Source organism: Macrosteles quadrilineatus, unplaced genomic scaffold (assembly GCF_028750875.1).
Source record: "Macrosteles quadrilineatus isolate MER2022 unplaced genomic scaffold, UCM_ALF_1.0 Scaffold_7__1_contigs__length_78375512, whole genome shotgun sequence".
NCBI lineage: Eukaryota > Metazoa > Arthropoda > Insecta > Hemiptera > Cicadellidae > Macrosteles > Macrosteles quadrilineatus.
This window is the reverse complement of record NW_026542600.1, coordinates 6,104,529-6,116,676: the sequence shown is the minus strand read 5'-3', so window position 1 is coordinate 6,116,676 and position 12,148 is coordinate 6,104,529. Positions and strand designations below refer to the sequence as shown.

The 12,148-nt window shown below is 36.8% G+C and overlaps 1 protein-coding gene across 1 annotated transcript in view; it reads right to left on the bottom strand.

The window, feature by feature from the left end:
• LOC128998153 (chaoptin-like) overlaps nucleotides 1–12,148 on the bottom strand; it is a 46,199-nt gene that overhangs the window by 18,970 nt on the left and 15,081 nt on the right. The gene's annotated exons all lie outside the window — the stretch shown is intronic.

The following is a 12,148-nucleotide window of genomic DNA, read 5'->3' as shown; positions in this document are numbered from 1 at the left end:
CAACGAATGGAGAGGCAAGTACGTCAGTGGGAGATCCATTTGAACTTGTTCTCAATTGCGAAGAAGTAATTGCTAAACTACAGGTAAGAATAGATTCCTTCACACCCCATTATGCAGACAAACTATGTAACTCCCATGATCAAACTGTAGTTTCAGAACCTAAACGTTGTTTGGTCAAACTACCTAAACTTGTCATCCCAATCTTTGATGGTGACGTCCTCAAATGGCAGGAGTTTTGGGATTCCTTTTCCTCCTCCATTCATAGCAATGATGCTCTTACTGTAATTGACAAATTTAACTATTTGAATTCATTACTTGAGGGGGAAGCTAAATGTTGTATATCCGGACTCCCACTAACATCATTAAACTATGATACAGCAATTTCTTTACTGAAGAGTAGGTTTGCTAACAAACCGATAATTGTAAACTCACACTACAAGTCACTAATAGAAATTCCTCCTGTTAAGTCTAATGACACAAAATTCTTGCGTCGTACCTTCGACATAATTGAAAAACATATGAGATGCTTACAAGCCTTAGGGGAGGATACAAATTCAAACTACTTCCTCACACTTATTACTAGTAAATTACCTCTCAATGTTTTACTGAAGGTTGAAGAACTAAACTTAGGCGAAGAATTAAACGTAAATCGACTTTGTAGTACAATTCAAAACATTCTAATCGTTAGAGAGAAATCAGAGATGCTGTTGGGAATCTCTACTAAGTCTAGGGATGTGACTGTAGAGCATATAATTCATAAACCTACCTCAACAGCTGAGACCCTGTTATCTGGTGATAGGTCCTGCAAGCTAAGACGATGTATATTTTGTGATAAAGACCATTGGAGTGATCAATGCACGGCATTCAGCACAGTAAGTGAGCGCAAGGACAAAATAAAGGGGTTATGTTTTATTTGTTTAAAAAGGGGACATAGCCTTAAAAATTGTAAAACTTTCAAGGCTTGTGTTTTTTGTAAGCAAAGCAAAAATCACCACAGGAGCCTTTGCCCTAAACAGTTTCCACCAGGTATCACCAAAGATGCTGTGAATTCCCCGACTGTTCCTACGGGACGAGAGTTACAAGTACTAAAGCCAATTGGAGGCTCGTCACACTTGACCACAACTCAATTAAAATCAACTAAGTTATCGTCTCTTCTTGCAGTTAACGAACAGGTAATTTTACAAACTGCAATTGTAATTGTTACAAATGAAGTTAACAAACTAACTCACACTGCTAGACTTTTATTCGATTCAGGTAGTCAAAGGTCATACATGTCAAAGACATTAGCTTCTAAGTTACAATTAAAATCCGAACAACATCAGATTTTAAATGTGTTCACTTTCGGAAACAAAGGTTGTAAAACTCTTGAGACACCTGTTGTTTGTGTTGGTATATCGCTTTTAAATAAAGACACAATCAACGTACAAGCAAATGTTGTGCCTCACATAACTGGACAAGTCCACTCAAGCGGGATGATAGATATTATTGATCAAATAAAATCAATATATCCTAACTTAACTTTGGCTCAAGGTCAACACCTGAACTCCGAAATTGACCTTCTTATTGGAAATGACTATTACTTGGACTTTATAAATGACGACAAAATTGAGGTAAGCAATGGACTTTTCCTCTTAAACACTAAATTAGGCTGGGTCATCAGCGGAAGGAGCTTAATAAACTCTATTGAAACTGACTGAAACTGACTCTTACTCAACTTCATTCTTAACTACGGTCCAGCCATCTAACTTGTTTGTTCCTAAAGCTTACTTTCATTCTGCAGATTCTCAACTTGTAGAACAACTTAACGTCAAAGACCTCTGGAGTCTTGAAACTTTTAGTATACATGATAATCCATTTGAAATTGATGATGATATTGCTCTAAAGCAGTTTAATAATACTATCCAATTAGTCGAGAATAGGTATTCGGTTTCTTGGCCATGGAAAGAATACCCCCCAAACTTGCCGGATAATTATTTTCTCTCATTAGCTAGACTGAAATCGCTTGTAAAAAGGTTATCAAGTCAACCAGATTTGCTTCAAAGGTATGACAACATAATCAAGGAGCAGAGATCAGCGGGAATCATTGAACAAGTTCCGGAAACTGGAAATGCCATTGTTAAGCATTATATTCCACATCATCCCATAATTAACGAAGCAAAATCCACAACAAAGGTAAGAATAGTGTACGATGCTTCAGCCAAGTCAAAGAAATCTTCTAATAGTTTGAACGACTGCCTTTATGGTGGCCCAGTAATACTAGAGGACTTATGCGGATTGCTCATACGTTTTCAACTAAACCCTATAGGGATAATAGCTGATATAGAAAAAGCTTTCCTTCAACTGAACTTAAACATACCTGATAGAGACGTTACTAGGTTTTTATGGTTAAAAGATTTGTCAATGCCAGTGAATCAAAACAACATTGAAGAACTAAGATTTTCCAGAGTTCCGTTTGGTGTTATTTCAAGTCCTTTCTTATTAAGTGCTACTATAAAGCACCACCTGTCCCATAGTGAACTAACAGAAGACACCAAGAAATTGAAAACTTCATTCTATGTTGACAATATGGTAACTGGAGTCAAAACTGATGAAGAGGCTCTTGGTTTGTACGACTTTGTAACTGATTTGTTTTCACAAGCAAACATGAACCTCCAAGGATGGTGCTCCAACTCTCAGGCGCTCAAAGAGAACATACCTCATGGTAAGCTCACAAAAGAAGACGAATCAAATGTAAATGTCTTGGGTGCAAAGTGGGATACTACAGAGGACACTTTAAGCATAAAACCAATCAACTGTATAGAAGATATTTGTACAAAGAGGGCTGTTTTGAAACTCGTATCCTCAATATTTGACCCTTCATTGAAAGCGAAGCTTTTTATTCAAAGTTTGTGGGAAGAAAATTTGGACTGGGACGTGCCCCTAACCGAGGACAAATGCAAGGAGTGGCAAGAAATAAAACGTGATATTGTCAGCATTTCTAATGTTTCAATACCAAGATATGTTGGTTTAGAACCAACCTCAATTGAGTTACACTGTTTCACCGATGCTTCGAAATTTTGCTATGCAACTACAGTATATGTTCGTGTGCAAAACGGAGCGGTTTCAAAATCTAAACTTGTATTTTCCAAAAGCCATTTAACTCCTAAAACTAAGAAAAATATCACTGTGCCTCGTCTGGAACTACTTGGGGTTTTAATAGGTTCGCGTGCCTTGAACTTTGTGGAGAAGAATTTAGAACAGCCAGTTTCAAGAAAGTTTCTTTGGACCGACTCCCAGTGTGTCTTACATTGGATTAACACAACTAAGATTTTACCTAAATTCACTGAACGAAGAGTTTCTGAAATAAAGGCAAATAAAGATGTTATATTTAAATATGTTCCATCTGAAAATAATCCATCAGATGTAGCAACTCGTGGCATGAATGTTAACGAACTTTGCAGCTGTCAAATGTGGTGGTCAGGACCTCAGTGGTTTAATCTGCCTGAAAACCAATGGCCGAACTGGAACTTTAATCCCACTGAAGAAATTCATGAAGTTAAAGAAGAATTAACAGCGTTTAATGAGACAGCTGAAGAAAGGATCTTAGAACCTCCATATGGAATTGATGTCAAACGATTTTCGACTCTGAATAAACTACTACGAGTGACAGCGTTCTGCGAAAGATTTATTTCTAAGTGTAGAAGACAATCCATTGTTCATACCACAATTAACGTGACTGCTGAAGAAATCCAGTTGGCTAAACTAAGATGAGAAAAATATGTTCAAAGGAAACACTTTTTCGAAACTATAAGTAACATCGAAACCAATAAAGGAGATCCACTTCAAAAACAATTGAAACTGTTTCTTGACTATGACGGCCTGCTTAAATGTTCTGGAAGGCTTTCATATGCTGAACTTTCAATACTCCAGAAACACCCTAAACTTCTACCAAAAAATGAATACTTCTCAACTCTAGTGATACAACACTACCATAATGCTTTATTTCATGTTGGAGTTCAACATACTCTGGCAGAAATAAGAAAAGAATACTGGATTTTGTGTGGAAGATCTCAAGTATACAAAACCATCAAGAAATGTCTAACTTGTATTCGTTGGGAGGGTGGTCCATACAAATTGCCACCCATGCCTCCACTTCCAAAAGAGAGGGTTACAGAACAGATCCCATTTAGCAGCACTGGACTCGATTACTTCGGCCCATTATACGTTAAAGACTATCACAACAATGACTCTGGAGATTTAAGGAAAGTTTATGGCTGCGTATTTACTTGTCTTACAACAAGAGCCATTAACGATTTAACAACTGAAGAATTTCTTCTATGTCTCAAACGGTTCATAAGCAGAAGAGGTAAACCAAAACAAATATTTCTAGACAATGCTCCTCAATTCAAACTCGCCGCTTCATTTACTGAAGATATTTGGAGAAAAAACTTCAAAGACTCTAGTGTTTTATCTTACATAAATAATGAGGGATGTGAGTTCTGTTTTATTCCTGAACTATCACCTTGGATGGGCGGTTTCTATGAGCGACTTATATCCCTAGTAAAGAGGTGTTTAAGAAAGACAATTGGTCCGACAGTACTTACATTTACTCAGTTGGAAACTACTTTAACTGAAATTGAAGCGGTATTGAATTCAAGACCTTTAGTGTACGTCTCTTCTAGTGAAGCCAGTTTATCAGATTGTATCTTAACTCCCGGTCATTTCCTGAATTTTCACGGGAAAAATGGAATTGAGATAAGTGGAAAGACAACTAATCCAGACCATAAGCTATCCAACACTGAAAATTTACTTCAAACTTGGAAAAAAGGACAGAACCTCATAAACTCATTTTGGGTTCTTTGGAAGAAAGACTACTTAACTAGTTTGAGAGAAAGGACTCAATCTGAAATCAAGCAGAAACGTTGCCGGTCTTCACAATTCCCCAGTATTGGAGATATTGTTCTTATTCACGATAATTTACCCAGAGGATGTTGGAGACTTGGTCGAATTAATGAACTACACTCAAGCAAAGATGGAAATATCAGAAGCGTAACAGTCACTTTAAGCAACAAAAAGAAAATAATTCGACCTTTAAAATTACTCTACCCTCTTGAAATTAACCGTGATGAGACTAACCAGGTGTGTTGAAGAAATTTCTCAAGTGGCCGGAGTGTGGCAAAGCCATAACATTTCCCAAAAGACTGTTTGTAACATATGTAATTAATACCAGATGTTGTGAATATAAAAAGAAAACAATTGAGTTGTACTAGTTGAAAAAATAGCAAGAAGATGATGTTAACTAAAACTTAAACTACTTTAATTGTCAAAAATAAAACTTATTTCACGCTTCCACATTTATATACTTACTTAATTTAGAACAAAACTTATAAATCCGCGACACTCCCGCTATCTCCGCGTCCCGCCATCTCCGTGTCCCGCTACCTCCGAATTTCAGAGTGACCCCTATAATCCTCGGTTACTACATGCGTTAAGACTTTCCGTCCTATCCTAACCTAACCTAACCTAACATAACCTAACCTAACCTAACTTAACCTAATCTAACCTAACCTAACCTAACCTAACCCACGGGTTAAATTTTCATTAAATCTTCCATCCACGGGGCTTCGCAGCCGTGGATGCAATGACAGCTACCAACGCAGGACGGGATTATAAGGGTCACTCAAGAATTCGGAGATGGCGGGACAGATTTGGGTTCGGAGATGGCGGGACGCGGAGATAGCGGGAGCACACGATCACAATTGGTGAATCGCGTATTCTAACGATGATAGCATTGTGATGGCGGAACTACTTTTGAGCTGATTGACGAAAGTTAAGGCCTTTTTAGCGAATTTCCCTATAGGGAAGTAGCTATTACCGTAGGTCTCATGGTAAGACCTGGGCGCGGGACCGATTTACTTTTTCATTTTGATGTCCCCAGAGGCCAAAAACCCTAATCGTTCAAATTCATATATATATATATATATATATATTTATATATATATATATATATTTATTTATATATGTGTCCGTTAGCGCGATAACTCGAGCAAAAATGATCCGATTTCGATGAAATTTGGTACAAACGTGTAAACCGACGTTTATTCGAACGAGTTCGCGAACCAGCATGATCGGACTATGGGAACAGGGGTTTATGGGGGGTAAAAATGGGGTAAAAATGGGGTTTTCCCATTTTTGACCCTAAAAATAAAAAATTTTGCAATTTCTTTTTAAACCGTTTTGTAGAGCTTAAAAAAAGAAATAATTTAGTATATTGAAGCGCTGTTGTATGCCTAACGGTCACGGAGAAAATTAAAAAATAGTGTAATTTAAAATTCCCATGTTATTCTTATGGAGAAAATGAAAATTGTTGTAGTTCACTTGTTTATGGATATATATTGATAAAATTTGGCAAATTTATTTATTTCATCCTATACTATTGACATATGGTCAAAAAACACTTTTTACCTTCCCCGTAGCAGCAAACCTAAACACTCGTTAAATCTAATGTTATTTAAATAGGGAATAAAAATAAGTCTTATTTATGGAAATATTTGAGCAAAAATGTAATAAGACAAGTTGAAATTCGCTTAGTCTGCAGGTTTGCTGCGGCGGGGGTATTATTTTTGGTTAGGTACATTATTTGCCATTGTCTTTTGTAAACTCTGGTTTTGTATGTAAAACTGATTCAATGTTTCCTTTCTCACATATCAACAAACGAAAATAAGTATAGCTGCGAGACCTAGGAATAAACTATCCTCAACATCAGACACATGTAGATATCTGCTGAAGCAGTGACGTAGATCACGCAGGAATATTTCTTTGTTAAATTTTATTTTGTAGTGTTATGGAATTTAAACTTTGTGTTTTTGTGTTAACAATGCTTGATTAGCACATGAGTAAAGCAGACTAAAATACTGTACCAATAAGCGAGTAAAGCGAATAAAGCAGAAACAATAAAGTAAATCAAAGTTAGTCAAATTAAATAAAGTTATTGGTACTATATTATAGTAGCCTACCAATAACAACATATTATTAGTACGCTCTTATACGTCGGTTCTTATGCATTTCGTAATACGCAAACTCCTCCTAGACGGCTGAATCAATCGTTTTCAAATTTTGCATGGTGATAAAGACCATATCGGTGAGTGCCAACATCTATATGGCGTTAAAAAAGTCTCTCAGGAATCCGCCCCACTGGGTTTCAAAGTGTCAATGTAATCCTTATGGACGCACTATTTGACACATAAACAAAGACATATGATCAGCTGTTGACTTTTGAATGCAGTAGATAAAGAAATAGCTGATAGCATTATTCCACAGATATTAGAACAGAAACGGTATGGATCATAAATATAATCAAATGACGACACTGGCTTGAGGTCCGTGACGTAGGAAGTGGTGAAGGTAGTAGTAAAGGTGAGCAGTCTGGAGTGTGGGAACTGTTTATGACGATTAGATTAATGTATCTGCAATCCTAAAATGCTATGGGAAGGAAGGGACAAAAGGTCCACGACGTAGGAAGTGGTGAAGGAAGTAGTCAAGGTGAGCTTTCCAGAGTGTGGGAACTGTTTATGACGATTAGACGATTAGACATGAAGACTATGTCACTTATATTTATTATATGAGTGTGGTACAAAGAGAAAATACTATTTAAGCAGCTACTGTCATGACAGAAAGGTCATATTCCTTTTAAACTAGATCACATAATCCTTTATAAGATACGTTGATTAACAGGGTGTCCACCGACCGGGAAAACCGGGAATTATGCGTGATTTTTTTGAATCGGGAAAACCCCGGGAGTTATGCGTGAATTTTATAATTAACCGGGAATTTTTTTCCACGATCGCGCATGACGGCGATGACGTTCCATGACCGCGGGAAACGACGATGACGTTCCCGTGACCGCGGGAGACGACGATGACGTTTCCGTGACCGCGGGAGATGACGATGACGTTTTCGTGACCGCGTGTGACGACGATGACGTTTCTGTGACTTCGGGAGATGACGATGACGTTTCCGTGACCGCGTGAGACGATGATGATGTCCAAACGGCCGCGGGACATGTTAGTGATTTTGCCGCGATCGCTCATGCGGACGATGCAGTTTCCGTGACCGCGGGAAACGATGATGACGTTCCCGTGACCGCGGGAGACGACGATGACGTTCCCGTGACCGCGGGAGACGACGATGACGTTCCCGTGACCGCGGGAGACGACGATGACGTTTCCGTGACCACGGGAGACGATGATGACGTTTCCTTGATTGCGGAAGACGACGATGACGTTTCCGTGACCGCGGGAGATGACGATGACGTTTTCGTGACCACGTGTGACGACGATGACGTTTCCGTAACTTCGGGAGACGACGATGACGTTTCCGTGACCGCGTGAGACGATGATGATGTCCAAACGGCCGCGGGACATGTTAGAGATTTTGCCGCGATCGCGCATGCGGACGGTTAAGCACGGGTCACAACAGGCTGCTCGCCAGCCGCTGGTGATCAGCAGCTGGCACCAGCATCACCAAGCAGCGGCTTTTGCACGGGTCACACTAGGCTGCTTGTCAGCCGCTGGTGATCGTGATATTAACGATTTGTGAGAAGGAACAGCTGTGAGGTTTTGCAACAAATCACTGTAAGTTGCTTGATGTTCTTACTTCTTTAAAGAAACGTCCCACAAGCACGTATAGTTTTGGAATAAATTTAAGAAATCAATAACCTGCTTCCTCGACCACCTAAGCTCAATAATTTCTATGCTATTAAAAGTACTATTACTTTTAATCGCCTAGTTTAAAGCTCAGTTCTTGTCGCCATTTCGTACTTTTTGTGTCATCATAAACCAGCACTTAATATTGAGGATGTGTGTGAAAGAGAAATAGGTAATTTTATTAAAAGATGCTTAACCGCAAGAAGAGACGTTAGTGGACCAGGCCTTGGATACAAATAATTTATAAATAAAAATACTTTTAAAAATACCACGTTTTTAAACGCACTAAAAGATGAATCAGAAACATACCTACAGGCATGTTTTACGAATGTCACCACATACATTCCAGGAATTACTAAAATTAGTTTAACCTCTAATTAAAAATTTGAGACTATTGCTTTTGTCCTTTTGTGTTAAACCAAGTTGGAAATTATCTTTGGTCGCCGCTGGCAAGCATAGAGGTGGTCAGACTACGCTGCTCGCTGGCGTCAGCGAGTGCGAATGGTCACGTGACCTCTAGTCGCCGCTGCCTCGCTACCAAAAGTTGAGCATGTCCAACTTCGCCAGCCGCTGACAAATACTCGCCGGATGGCGGTGCCAGCTGCGAATTTTGTGGTCACATTAAGCTGAAAGTAGCGGCTTCTTTCAATTCGCCGCTGATGCCAGCCTAGTGTGACCCGTGCTTTACGCATAGATATATAATAACAACACTTTACGTGGCGCGAGCGCCGGGTGGCCCGAGCGCCACGTGGACTACCAGACTATGTTTTGACAGCTTGTTACCGAACCGGATAAATCAAGTGTACACTTAAACTTGTCACATTATCCATGTCGTCATGACGCATCTGCGTCTAATAACATTGGAATAAAAGCTTACCCTCTTATCTACGATTAAGATGCTTGCAGATTTTTTTATATTTTTTTAATGAGGTAATCTAGACCAACTATATAAACAACTCATGTAAATGTAGTTCTTTACATCGTTGATATAGACTCAAAAAACAAATAGTTTAGTATATTGAAGCGTCATAATGCGTCTAATGGTTACAGAGAAAATTACAAAAAAAATGTAAATATAAAATTCCTATATAATGCTAATGGAGAATAGCTGTTTCAGTTTGCCTGTTTATGAATATATTTTGATTACATTTGAAAGATTAATTTATTTCATACTAATTTATTAACATAAAAAACACTTTAACAATTTAAATTCAAACACTTTAAAACAGAATCCATTAATACATTAAATATGCTCAAAAACACCACGAAAAATTAATTTGAAATAAAAAAATAACATGGGTCTTATAGGCTGCTAGGCTGGTGACAAAAAAACAACCAAATAGTTTATAATCAGAAAATCAAAACAAATGGAAAAAATTCAAATCACATGTTTTATTAATGTTGGTTTTGTTATATTAGGTTTTTAAATAAAAACTACGATTGCAACTATCTCACTTGTAACCCAAAAACCACTTAGAAGTTGTATTTATAATTATTAATATTTGTAAACTATAAGCACTACTTTAATATTGTCAGTTTGTAGATACTTAGTATATTATACAAATGTAATTAAATAACTTTTTTATCTGCATCGTATGTCTTATTAAATTACATAAAAGCACAAAGAATACGTCAAATAACACTAAAATTATTATATTTCGGCTAACAAACAATATTATAATTACACAATACTACAATATTATACAACAATAACAATAATTATATTAAACAATATTATATTAATGTTATATTATAATTACAAACGGGAAACGTGTATGGATATTATTTCAGTTTATTCTCAAATAAATGTGTGTATGTTAATTATTATCGACCCTTACTAGGTACTGTATATTGATACTTTACACTGTAGTTTATTTTTTTCATAATACTATCAATAACGATATTTAAGATAACTAGTGTCCCTGCTGCTCGAAATAGAGCAATTGCTAAGTATTACAGGCGTTATTTTAAAACGAATAACAGTCATAATTGTTGATGACTTTAAAAGATTCGACTCAAAGATTATGGAATACTCAAGATGTACATAACAGATCGATGTAATCAACATTTCTTGTAAATATCTTATCATTTTTCAAAAGCTGATTTTGTTTTTAGTGTTTTCTACAAATAGCCTCACTCATAGCCACATTAGGTTGTACATAATAACGATTATAAAAAACAAAAAAGAAAACACACATTATTTCTATTTCTTTCCCTTGGTGGTGTTCTATGATTTTCCTATGCTTCCATGGTTTGCAAATCGTCTCTTTCAATGATGACTAAGAAATGCAGCACAGTGTTAATTCAGTTTTCTTTTTAGTATATCAATTTATCCAGGTTTTCTCGTTTTTTTCCATTGTAATATTTACGCCAACCCAAATTCAAATAGTAACTATTTCATTTCAACCAAGTAAGTAAATGTTTGTAGCAAACTGTTAAATTAGCAAACTTATTGACTGTTTACAATTAACATGTGTCCTTCTTCTCACTTTTAATTTCTGACAACAGCTGGAGTTTCATAACAATTTTTGTTTCCCATGTTAATCTTATGGAGAAATACGAAACTTCAAAGGGCCCCAGGGCCTCACCCTCTAATTATTTCCCTTAAAAGAAAGTTTCCTGCACAACTTCACGTTACGCTCTTTCCAATGACACCAAGAACATGTAAATCGGTTCAGTAGTTTCAGAGGAGTAATTGGCACAAAAAAACCTGCTTGCGTATTAAATAAGTACTAGTGTACATGTTGCTCGAAATCGAGCAATTGCAAAGAAGTACAGGAGTTATTCATAAACAAATAACTTGTTTAAAAACTAATAACAGTCATAATTTCCGATGATTTTAAAAGAGTCAACTAAAAGATTAGTAACTAATGGCAATACTCACAATTTACATCACAGTCCTATTCCAGTTTAAAGGGTTAATTTTTAACAATCAAACTGTCCATGGACGGGAAAAGGTAAGCTTACAATTTAAGTCAACATAAAAAGGCTGTAAGCTTTTATAAAGTACCGTACCGTCCGTACCTAAGTTATTTAGCCAATTTGTAGACAATAAGGTGTAGGCTACTTTAAACTCTACAGGACAGAGTTAGGCAAAAACTGGCAAAATCTCTGAAATGGTGTTATTTATCATAGGCTTACTCATATGCCAAATCCTTAAAATAAAAATTCAATAACTAATAACTTATATCATTAAACACAAACCAACATCCAAAACTATACGCATTTTTAATACAACATAGATAATTTACACATTAACTGTTTACAATTAACATATGTTCTTCTTCTCACTATAAATTTTTGCTTCGCAACGGGAAAAATCAAATCAAATCAAATCAAAATCTCTTTATTCCTGAATAAATATTACATGTTGTTAAAATTGTGTATGTACAGGAAAAATAATTCCCAAGTAGACTATCCGTCTGTGTTTGGGAATGAGTTGCTAATACAGCTATACACAGGTC